Here is a 10,392-nt window from a genome sequence, read left to right as displayed (position 1 = left end):
CACTCTTTTGCTCATCTCTGTCTCTTTCTCTCGCCACCCTCTCTCTCTCTCTCGTCCACCTCCCTTTCTCTGTCTCGCCTGCCCTCCCATTCTGTCTCTCGTCCCCCTCCCTCTCTCTCTTTCTCGTCCCCCTCCCTCTCTCTCTCTCTCTCTCTCTCTCCCCCTCTCTCTCTCTCCCTCACCCTCTCTCTCTCTCTCACCCTCTCTCTGTCTGTCGCCCTTCTCGCTCTCCACCTCCCTCGGTGTCTCTCTCTTCCCCTCCCTCTCTTTCCCTCGGAATCTGTCTCCCTCCTGTCCCTCCTTCCCTGTCTCTGACATACTCTGTGTCCCTGGTCCTTCGCTCTCCCTCTGACCCAGAGATTGGGGATGTTTGGGGTGAGGCTGCGTGTGGGTGGTGGGGGTGAGATGTGGGAGGTGGCGAAAATGGGGTAGAGATGGAATTGTGGGAGGGAGACAGCGACGCATGAGAGAGAGGGGGGCGGAGAGGAAAGAGTGGAGGCGGGTGGAGAAACCGGGGTTGGGTGTGTGTGTGAGAGAGAGGTGGGGGAAATGAGGGAAAGGTTTGAAAAAGAGTGTGTGTGCTGAAAGAGAAAGAGAGAGAATTGAGGAGAAAGAGTAGGGGAGAGGTAATGGGGAGGCCAGATTTGGAGTCGGGGGGAACAGAGGGAGTTAAACCCAGCTCCTGATCTCAGGGCGCGGTGCCCTCCCCTTCCCTGAGGACCAGGACTTGGGGCTCAGTCTGTCTCTCTCCAGCTCAGCTTCTCCAACACAAAGACACACAACAACATCGGTCACTCTGCTGCTCGGCACGCTGTCATCAGCATTTTTATTGGTTACAAATGGAAGTGATGGATACAGTCAGTGGGATGGTGCCTTTTCTCACTGGCCCCTGAGTTGTGAGAAACATTGAAATGTTTCCCTGTAACCCCCTGTGGGATAAGGATGGACAAACCAGCGCTCCCCTCAGTCTGTTACCATAGCGACAGGCTGCTCCATCACTGAAACACTGAACTGAAATGAGAAAATTCCGGATGGTGTGATTAATGAGGGAATTTGATGGATGGATGGATTTGGGTGAAGGGATATTTCAGCACATTCTTCAGCTGCTGCCTGAACTTAGTCTGGGTCACGGCATAAATCGCGGTGTTTGTGCAGCAACTGAGGAGCTGCAGCATGAAGCCCAATTCCCGCACAAAGAGATGGAGATACACAGACCGATACCCAATATCATCCATCCGGTACCATATAGAATACAGCATTAACGTTGACCATAACAGGATGAAATTGGCCGAGATCACAAACAGTAAAATGATGGATTTTTTTCGGTTTCTCATTTCAGTGTCAGACTGAGCGTCCCCATTGGTGTGAGCGCGGAGTCTCCTGCGGGCTCTGCTGGTCACTAAAATGTGTCTGACGGTGAGAACATTGAGCAGCAGAATCAGGAGAAATGGGACCCCCGGGGTTAGAATGTGTGGAGGAACTCGATTGTGACCCAGACACTGGAGAATCGAACAGCGTCTGTTACATCACAAAACCAGGGGGCGTTCCCCAGCCAATACCGAGCCGTGAGCATAAAATACCAGGAAATGTTCTTTAAACAGCTCAGCACAGTCACTGCTCCCAGAACCACAGCCGCCGTTTTCTCACTGCAATATTTACTTTTCAGCTTCTGGCAACAAATGGCCACAAACCGATCAAAGGTGAAAGTGACGGTGAACCAGACAGAGCAGTCAGTGGCTGCATAAAGCAGGACGGCGTGGATATTACACACGGGGACGGAGTACCTCAGGAAATAAAACTGTTCCCATAAACAATGGGAATGTGTCTAAGGATCAGGTCGAGGATAATGACCAGGAGATCCGCCGCTGCCATGGCCCCCAGGTAACGTCTGACACATGGAGACAATCCACAATCTTTATAAAGCAGGACGTAGATGGTCACTACGTTAACTGTGAGGAAGGAAAACAAACCCATTATCCATCAGCCTGGAGGCAAAGGGACCCGTTTGATCGGGGACCCAGTGAGATTTTCAAATGTGTCCCTGTATTCAGGGATTTATTAAAATAATTGGAGCTGGAATAACAAATGGGAAGGTCGGAATTTCTGACAAAAATGTGACATCAACCACAAGAAACCCTCCCTCCCCAAACACACAGAGACACATCCATAAGGACAGATGGTTTCTAGAACATTCCCACACACTCGATCACTCGAGAGCAGACACAGGTCACTCCTTCCCAGTTCCTAATACGGAGGGTGGGAATGTTGCTGTCCTGAAGGATTCTGTCCCAGTTTCCTGTAGACAAACAGTTTGTGAATTCATGAAGAAATGTAAATGCAGGGAAAACGTATTCATCCCTTTAACTGCCTGAGGGGCCTTCGGAGCAGTGTCTCCTTCTCCCTGGAACGGGATCTCTTCCCTCGGGATCTTATCGTTTGTTCAATTCACTGACGTCCGGCCGTTCACAAACAAACAACGTCAGGGACAGAACGTTCCGGGGATGTCAGTTATAGAATGTCAGGGACAGAACGTTCCGGGGAATGTCAGTTATAGAATGTCAGGGACAGAACGTTCCGGGAATGTCAGTTATAGAATGTCAGGGACAGAACGTTCCGGGGAATGTCAGTTATAGAATGTCAGGGACAGAACGTTCCGGGGAATGTCAGCTATAGAATGTCGGGGACAGAACGTTCCGGGGAATGTCAGCTATAGAATGTCAGGGACAGAACGTTCCGTGGAATGTCAGCTATAGAATGTCGGGGACAGAACGTTCCGGGGAATGTCAGCTATAGAATGTCGGGGACAGAACGTTCCGGGGAGTGTCAGCTATAGAATGTCGGGGACAGAACGTTCCGGGGAATGTCAGCTATAGAATGTCGGGGACAGAACGTTCCGGGGAATGTCAGCTATAGAATGTCAGGGACAGAACGTTCCGTGGAGCTCCGTGACCTGTCCATCACATTTCCCCCCCTACCCACCCACCAACATGATGTACTGTGCACAGGCTGCATATCCATCCAGCACGGGGAGCTGCACTGACCACATCATTGCATTATCCATAAACCTCAACCAGACAGTCTGACCAGCACAGTGACCTGTGCAGTGATCACCCGTGAATTCATCTGTACCCCAGGAGCAGTTACCCTCCCAGCATGTAGGGCTGTGTACACACCCCAGTGCATTGATCTGTAACCCAGGAGTAGTTACCCACCCAGCATGTAGGGCTGTGTACCCCACCCCAGTACATTGCTCAGTAACACTGTGTTAGATCCCTGCCCAGTGTGGGGAAACTTGCAGCCCATGCTGGAAATGAGACGATGTTCAGCTCCCATCCATTTGCAGTTTCATATCTCCATTATGCCATGATAAGGGAGTGCTGTGGGTGTGAACATCACTGCCAGAGAGAGACGGCAGGGGAATCAGTTTAAATATCACCACATGGGAGGGGTTTGGGGTATAGACAGAGAGGGGGAGACTGAGAGACAGTGTCATGGAAGGATGTGTTCCCAGGTTTCAGAATGCTGAAATGTTGACACTTCGAAAGCATCCCGTAACATGTGCCAGTCTTCCCAGGAAAGATGGGAAAGAGGGAGATTGGTGTGAGGTCAGATGATGGAGAGTTTTGGATGAACATTTCTTCTACAGCTTTGTAAATGGGACTGTCTTCAACAGAGTCCAATACTCATTGGGGAGATTCTGACAATAAATTCTCTCAGTGCATTGAGTGTGACAGAGGGATCATCCGCACGAGGCTGTGCTAATTTCCTGGTGCTATCGTATTGAACTCACCTCATTAACTACCCACCCGATCCCCATGGTGTTCCTCTCATTCAATACCAGCCCGATTCTCCCACCCAGCATGGCTGGAGGGACTCACCATCACCCGCGTGCCCCTGATATTCTGTCATCCCTGGCAATGGTGCCATCTTTAAAAGGCCAATGGGCCCACGGTTGAGCTTTCTCAGTTTGGAGCTGCCCTGCACAGTTTACCCTCAGCATGGCAGATAAGGGGCAATTACACCACGGTTTGTCGACAGGAGCACAGCGGTCCTGATGGATGGGCTAGTACAGAGTGGGACCGTTCTCGTCCCAGAGGGGGCCACACCACCAGACCCACTGAACATGGTCTGAGCTCCCCACCCAGTTCAGTGCAGTATCTGCGGTCTGAAGAGGTGTCCAGCAATACAGGACAAGCATCAATAACCTTCCCCGCTCTGTCAACATAAGGGTCACTGTATTCTCTCTGTTCCCTCACACTCGCTGTGTATCTATTATAGAACATTCTCCACCTCGCCTCCCGCAACACACTCTCTCTCTGTCTCCCTCTCTCTCCCTCTCTCTCACTCCCTCCTTCCACTTTACCCCTCACACTAATAATAACACTTCATGGATACAACCCTGTGGACTGACTCCATCCGAACCCCTCCTCATGTCCCCCACCTACCACGGCACTAACAGCAGGGTCACCCACTCCCACCCTCACCCCGTCCCTTTTCCCCCATTCCAGGAGAAACAGCCTGGAGTAGGACAGAAAGGGCCAAGCCGGTGGTGGAGTGCCCAATATCTATTCCCTCGCCCCCTCTCCCCCCGCCATGTGGGGAGGACCCTGGTACGACCCTGGAAGCCTCGTGTGGGGATTCTGAAACATCCACATCCCACCGACCGAGTAAGGAGCAATGTTCAGTGAGGGGCAGCTCTCACTTTAAACCCACTGGCAGCTCCGTTTCCCCCTGGCACAACTTAGAAGCCGTGGCCCTGATGCCATCTCCCTTCTGTGTCGAGTTGGTACAAATGTAATCCCCACGGTCTCGGGGTGCAGGAGGGTGGGCTCACATCACATCATCATCACCACCTCCCAGGAAGGGAGCACAGAGACTCCCTCCTACACACCCCCCCTGTAAACAGCTCAGATACTGAAACTAATCTGTGAGAGTTACTGCTCTCCCCACTTGTCCTGATATCTTCAACAATCTGTGCTCATATACACGCAGCGCTCTCTGTTCCTGCAGCCCCTTTATAACGGCACAGCCTGTTTTAAACTGTCTTTCTTTATCTTTCATACCAAAGTGCATCACCTCACACTGCTCTGCATCGATCCCCGTCTACCAGCGTGTCACTGTCCTGTTAGAGTTCCACACTGTCCTCCATAGACTTTACAATTCTTGCAGGTTTGGTCCCATTTACAAACATTAAGATTATCATACTGTCACAGTGCCCATGAAACAACTGAAATCCTGCCCCACATACAGGAGTGTGAGCAAGTGAAATACTGATATATTCCCACGGACAGAGTCAAAATACTGTCAATGGAATAACAAAAGTCCTGACATATACGAGACAGAGTAGATGAAATATTGACAAACCACAGAGCAAGAGAAATCCGGATAGGTTCCACTTATCGATATTCATCAGGGTATAATGGGATGAAGGTGAAAGTGTGTACTGTACCTTTAAGAGAGAGTGAATGCTGCTCTGAACTGAGAGCTTACAAGTCCCTGTGATATGAGAGGATGGCAGACCCAGAAACAGTATATTACTGTAGAGCTGGAGTCGGGTTATAAGCAGTTAAGAGATAGAGGGTCTCTTTCAGTTCACTTTCAGTGTTAAAAACTACATTGTTGTTTTATTTAAACAGTGGAATTTGGGAGTTCTCTGTCACTCATATTTTATCAGTTTATGAGGCGAATTGAGCATTTATTTATGTTTAGTTTAAATTACCAGATGAGATCTATGCCGTGCCCTAACAATTGCTGTGTGTGTCTCTGTGTGGGGCAGGTCTGGCAGTCTCTGTGGTGCTTAAAGTGATGCAATGCCTCCCTCTGCTGGCCTCCACACGCCACTGCACAGGCATTGGCAGAGGGAGAAAAGCAACAGGGATTCATTCAGAGAGAGGGAGGGAGAGGGCAGCTGCTCACAGCACCATCCAAACTGATGTCTTATCCATGTACTGATCTAAATGTCTTTTAAACGTTGTAACTTTTCCTGCTTTCACCACTTCCTCTGCAAGTTCATTCCACACACAAGTCAGCTTCTGTCTAAAATAATTACCTCTCCTGACTTCTGTAAATCTTTTTTCCTCGCACCTTAAAATATCCCTCAGTTTTGAATCCCCAACTCTCGGGAAAAGACATCAGCCCTTCAGCTTATCTGTACCCCTCACTATTTTATAAACCTCTGCAAAGTTACCCCTCCATCTCATATTCTCTAGTGAAAAAATGTCCCAGCCTATTCAGCCTCTCCTTATAGCTCAATCCCTCGATTTCCAGCAACATCCAGGTTAAACTCTTCTGAACCCTCTCCAGCTTAATAATATCTAGGTCAATAATATCAAAGTGAATAGTCAATGTATTTTATAAGGGGGTAGTGGAGACCAAAACTAGAGGACATAGTTGTAAGTTAAGAGGGGAAACATTTAAAAGTGACCTAAGGGGCAGCTTTTTCACCCAGGGGTGGTGTGCCTATGGAATGAGCGGGCAGGATGCCCAGACTGGACACAGTATTCCGGAGAGGTCTCACCAATGTCCTGTACAACCACAACATGACGTCCCAATTCCGATACTCAAAGGTCTGACCAATTAGGAAAGTGTGCAAAACACCTTCTTAATCACATTATATATATGAGATGCGCATTTTTAAGAATACTACCTGACGGCCTTGGTCTCTGTCCTACAGCACTGCCAAAGACCCTACGTTTAATTGTATAAGTCTTACCCTTGTTGGATTTACCAAATCCAATACCTCGCATTAATCCAAACGAAACTCCATCTGCCACGCCTCAGCCAGTGAGTGATATTACCACCTCCTCACCTTCCCCGTTTAATTTTAAAATGCCCACCCCTCTCCAGGAGGCCTGCACACTCCGGCCTTGATTTTCACAAAGACCCTGAGCTTGGTTTGCCTTGTGTGGTTAGAGGGAGGAGGGACAGATTGCAGACACAGTCAGTGGGGAGGAGAGGCTGGACAGTAATCAGCGGCCTGGTATCATTTCATGGTTTTAGGCAGAGGGCAGACACACGTGAGAGTTGGGTTATACTGATCGGTGTTTTGGGACCAGAAATTATGGTCTTACTCTGTGTCTGGTGTTCAGTAATAAATATCTATTTGAGACCCTTCATTGGGCAGAGTATGTCTGCAGGATTTCTTTCCCTAATATTGCAGACTACAGATAATAGCGATTAAAGATGGTCATAGTTAATTTCGATCTTGCACTTGTTTAACAAAACAAAATGTTTTGTGTAGCTCAGTAATGGTAACCTGATTATAATAAATCCACACCGAGCTGAACGCTGCCCCTTAAAATGTGACCCAAAATCTGGGTATAGTAGTGTAGTGGGTAGTGTCCGTGTCTCTGAGCCATGGCTCTGGGTTTGATTCCAATTCCTGACATTGTGTGGTAGTGTTCCTAGCTCTGGACCAGAAGGTGTGGATTCATGTCCTGCCTGTTGCAGAGGTATGTCACAGCATGTCATAACAGGCTGATGAACAAACACACAGGAGAATAATGTTACAGCTTTATGGGTATTGCCGAGTGGTGCTCGTGTCCCTACCTCCGGGCACAAAGGTCTAGGTGTAAATCCCACAGAAATGTCTCCTAATATATCTGAACAAACTGACTAAACTGGTTTTAGAATTGTGATTTGATGGAGAAAGAACAGGTGTCGGTGTTGAATGTCAGCATTTCGGCCCGGGATTATTGAAAGTACCGCCATTCGTGTTGATTGGAGTCACATTTCGCAGCAGGAAAGGTTTATAAAATCAGAACGGGCATGGATAGGGTTTGTAGTCAAGGTTTTTCCCCAGGTTAGGGGCGTCCAAAACTAGAGGACATTGGTGGAAAGTGAGAGGAGAAAGATTTTGATGAGGCCTAAGGGGCACCTTTTCACACAGAGGGTGGTGTGCGTATGGTATGAGCTGCCAGAGGAAGTGGTGGAGGCGGGTACAACTACATCATGTAAAAGGCATCTCGATGATGACAGACCTGCCAAGCTTTTCCAGCAATTTCTGTATTTGTTAAAACAAAACATTCATTTTAACACAGGTATCTGTGTTAGCTGTTTGGATACAGAATTGGCTGGCCAGCAGAAGACAGCGAGTGGTAGTGGAAGGAAAATATTCTGCCTGGAAGTCAGTGGTGAGTGATGTTCCACAGGGCTCTGTCCTTGGGCCTCTACTGTTTGTAATTTTTATTAATGACTTGGATGAGGGGATTGAAGCATCAGTCAGCAAGTTTGCAGATGACATAGAGGTTGGAGGTATCGTTGACAGTATAGAGGGCTGTTGTAGGCTGCAGTGGGACATTGACAGGATGCGGAGATGGGCTGAGAGGTGGCAGATGGAGTTCAACCTGAATAAATGCGAGGTGATGCATTTTGGAAGGTTGAATTAGAAAGCTGAGTACAGGATTAAGGATAGGATTCTTGGCAGTGTGAAGGAACAGAGAGATCTTGGTGTGCAGGTACATAGATCTCTTAAAATGGCCACCCAAGTGGATAGGGTTGTTAAGAAAGCACATGGTGTTTTGGCTTTCATTAACGGAGGATTGAGTTTAAGTGCCATGAGATCTTGTTGCAGCTCTATAAAACTTTGGTTCGGACACACTTGGAATACTGTGTCCAGTTCTGATCACCCTATTATAGGAAAGGTGTGGATGCTTTGGAGAGGGTTCAGAGGAGGTTTACCAGGATGCTGCCTGGACTGGAGGGCTTATCTTATGAGGAGACGTTGACTGAGCTCGGACTTTTTTCATTGGAGAAAAAGAGGAGGAGAGGGGACCTAATTGAGGTATTCAAGATTATGAGAGGCATAGATAGAGTTGATAGCCAGAGACTATTTCCCAGGGCAGAAATGGCTAACACGAGGGGTCATAGTTTTAAGCTGGTTGGAGGAAAGTATCGAGGGGATGTCAGAGGCGGGTTCTTTACACAGAGAGTTGTGGAAGCATGGAATGCGTTGCCAGCAGCAGTTGTGGAAGCAAGGTCATTAGGGACATTTAAGAGACTGCTGGACATGCATATGGTCACAGAAATGTGAGGGTGCATACATGAGGATCAATGGTCGGCACAACATGGTGGGCTGAAGGGCCTGTTCTGTGCTGGACTGTGCTATGTTCTATGTTCTATGTTCTTCTCTGTGTATGACAGCAGCAATGATGCACCGACATGGAACAGGGAATGTGATGGAGACATAGTTTGGACAATGTACAAGGAGACCTCACATGGTCCAGTTTGGGAGAGAATGACATTATTGTGTGATTCAACTCAGAGAGGGAGAAAGTGTCATCTGCCCGAGAAGAAACGGCCTATTGCACTCTCTCCTGCATTATTCCCCATCACAGTAACATGTACGAGCTAAAACAAAACTCTACTGTCATCGTTACCATTCTTATTTTTATAGAATCCCTGCAGTGTGGAAACAAACCCTTCGGCCCAACAAGTCCATACCAACCTTCCAAAGAGTAACTTTCCCATGCCCTTACAGTTACCACTGACTAGTGCACCTAAAGTAGAAATCGCTGAACACTATGGACCATTTGACCAATTCACTTGAATTATACAGCTTTGGGCTGTGGCAGGGAATGGGAGCACCCATCAGAAGCTCACGCAGACAAGGGGAGAAGATGCAAACTCCACACAGATAGTCGCCCGAGGCTGGAATTGAACTCATGCCCCTGATGCTGTGATGGAACAGTGCGAACTACTGAGCCACTGTGCTAACCTGGAACCTACTGACTGCCTAATGCAAAGGGAATTCAGCCAAATCCAAATCTCCCAGGATAAAATCCCATTGCTAGCAGCTGTGTGAGTACAATATCTTCAGAAGCAGAATCACATTTTGGACAATCTTTCAATTTTTCCTTTTGTCATGAGTTACACTAATATTTGGACAAGGTTCTTTCAACATGAAATTGCAGAGATTTTATTTATTTTGTGTGTGTGTTTGTGTGTGTGTGTGTCAGTGATTTTAGAACGGGAAATATCGATTCTTTATTTGCAATACCCAAACAGTTTGCCATTCAGCATTCCATCATAGTTGGAGTAACATTGCTGTGGATCATAAACGTGCTATTTGAGCAGATTAAAGAAACCAGCCTGACTTGTTCCTAAAACTGACCCTGACCCAGTCTGAGACCAATATCATCGGCCATGTCACCGACCTGGTTACATTTAACATTTGTTGTGAGCAGTGGAGGAGTGGGACTAGAAATGGGACCGGTGAGCCTGATGTCAGTGGTGGGTAAGTTGTTGGAGGGGAAACTGAGGGATAGCATTTACATACATTTGGGAAGGTAAGGGCTGATCGGGGTAGACAACGTGGCTTTCTGCATGGGAAATCATGTCTCATTAATTTAATTGAGTTTTATGAAGAGGTGACAAAGAAGATTGATGAAGGTA

General features: G+C 47.8%; 1 long non-coding RNA gene across 1 annotated transcript; it reads left to right on the top strand.

Moving 5' to 3' along the window:
- Positions 1–1,841: 1,841 nt before the first annotated feature.
- On the top strand, positions 1,842–9,529 carry LOC132812867 (uncharacterized). Its single transcript, XR_009643820.1, has 3 exons — positions 1,842–1,881; positions 8,040–8,132; positions 9,395–9,529. It is a non-coding gene; the product is annotated as an uncharacterized LOC132812867 (long non-coding RNA).
- Positions 9,530–10,392: the final 863 nt, after the last annotated feature.

Source organism: Hemiscyllium ocellatum, unplaced genomic scaffold (assembly GCF_020745735.1).
Source record: "Hemiscyllium ocellatum isolate sHemOce1 unplaced genomic scaffold, sHemOce1.pat.X.cur. scaffold_3062_pat_ctg1, whole genome shotgun sequence".
Classification (NCBI taxonomy): domain Eukaryota; kingdom Metazoa; phylum Chordata; class Chondrichthyes; order Orectolobiformes; family Hemiscylliidae; genus Hemiscyllium; species Hemiscyllium ocellatum.
This window is presented reverse-complemented; position numbering and strand designations above follow the sequence as displayed.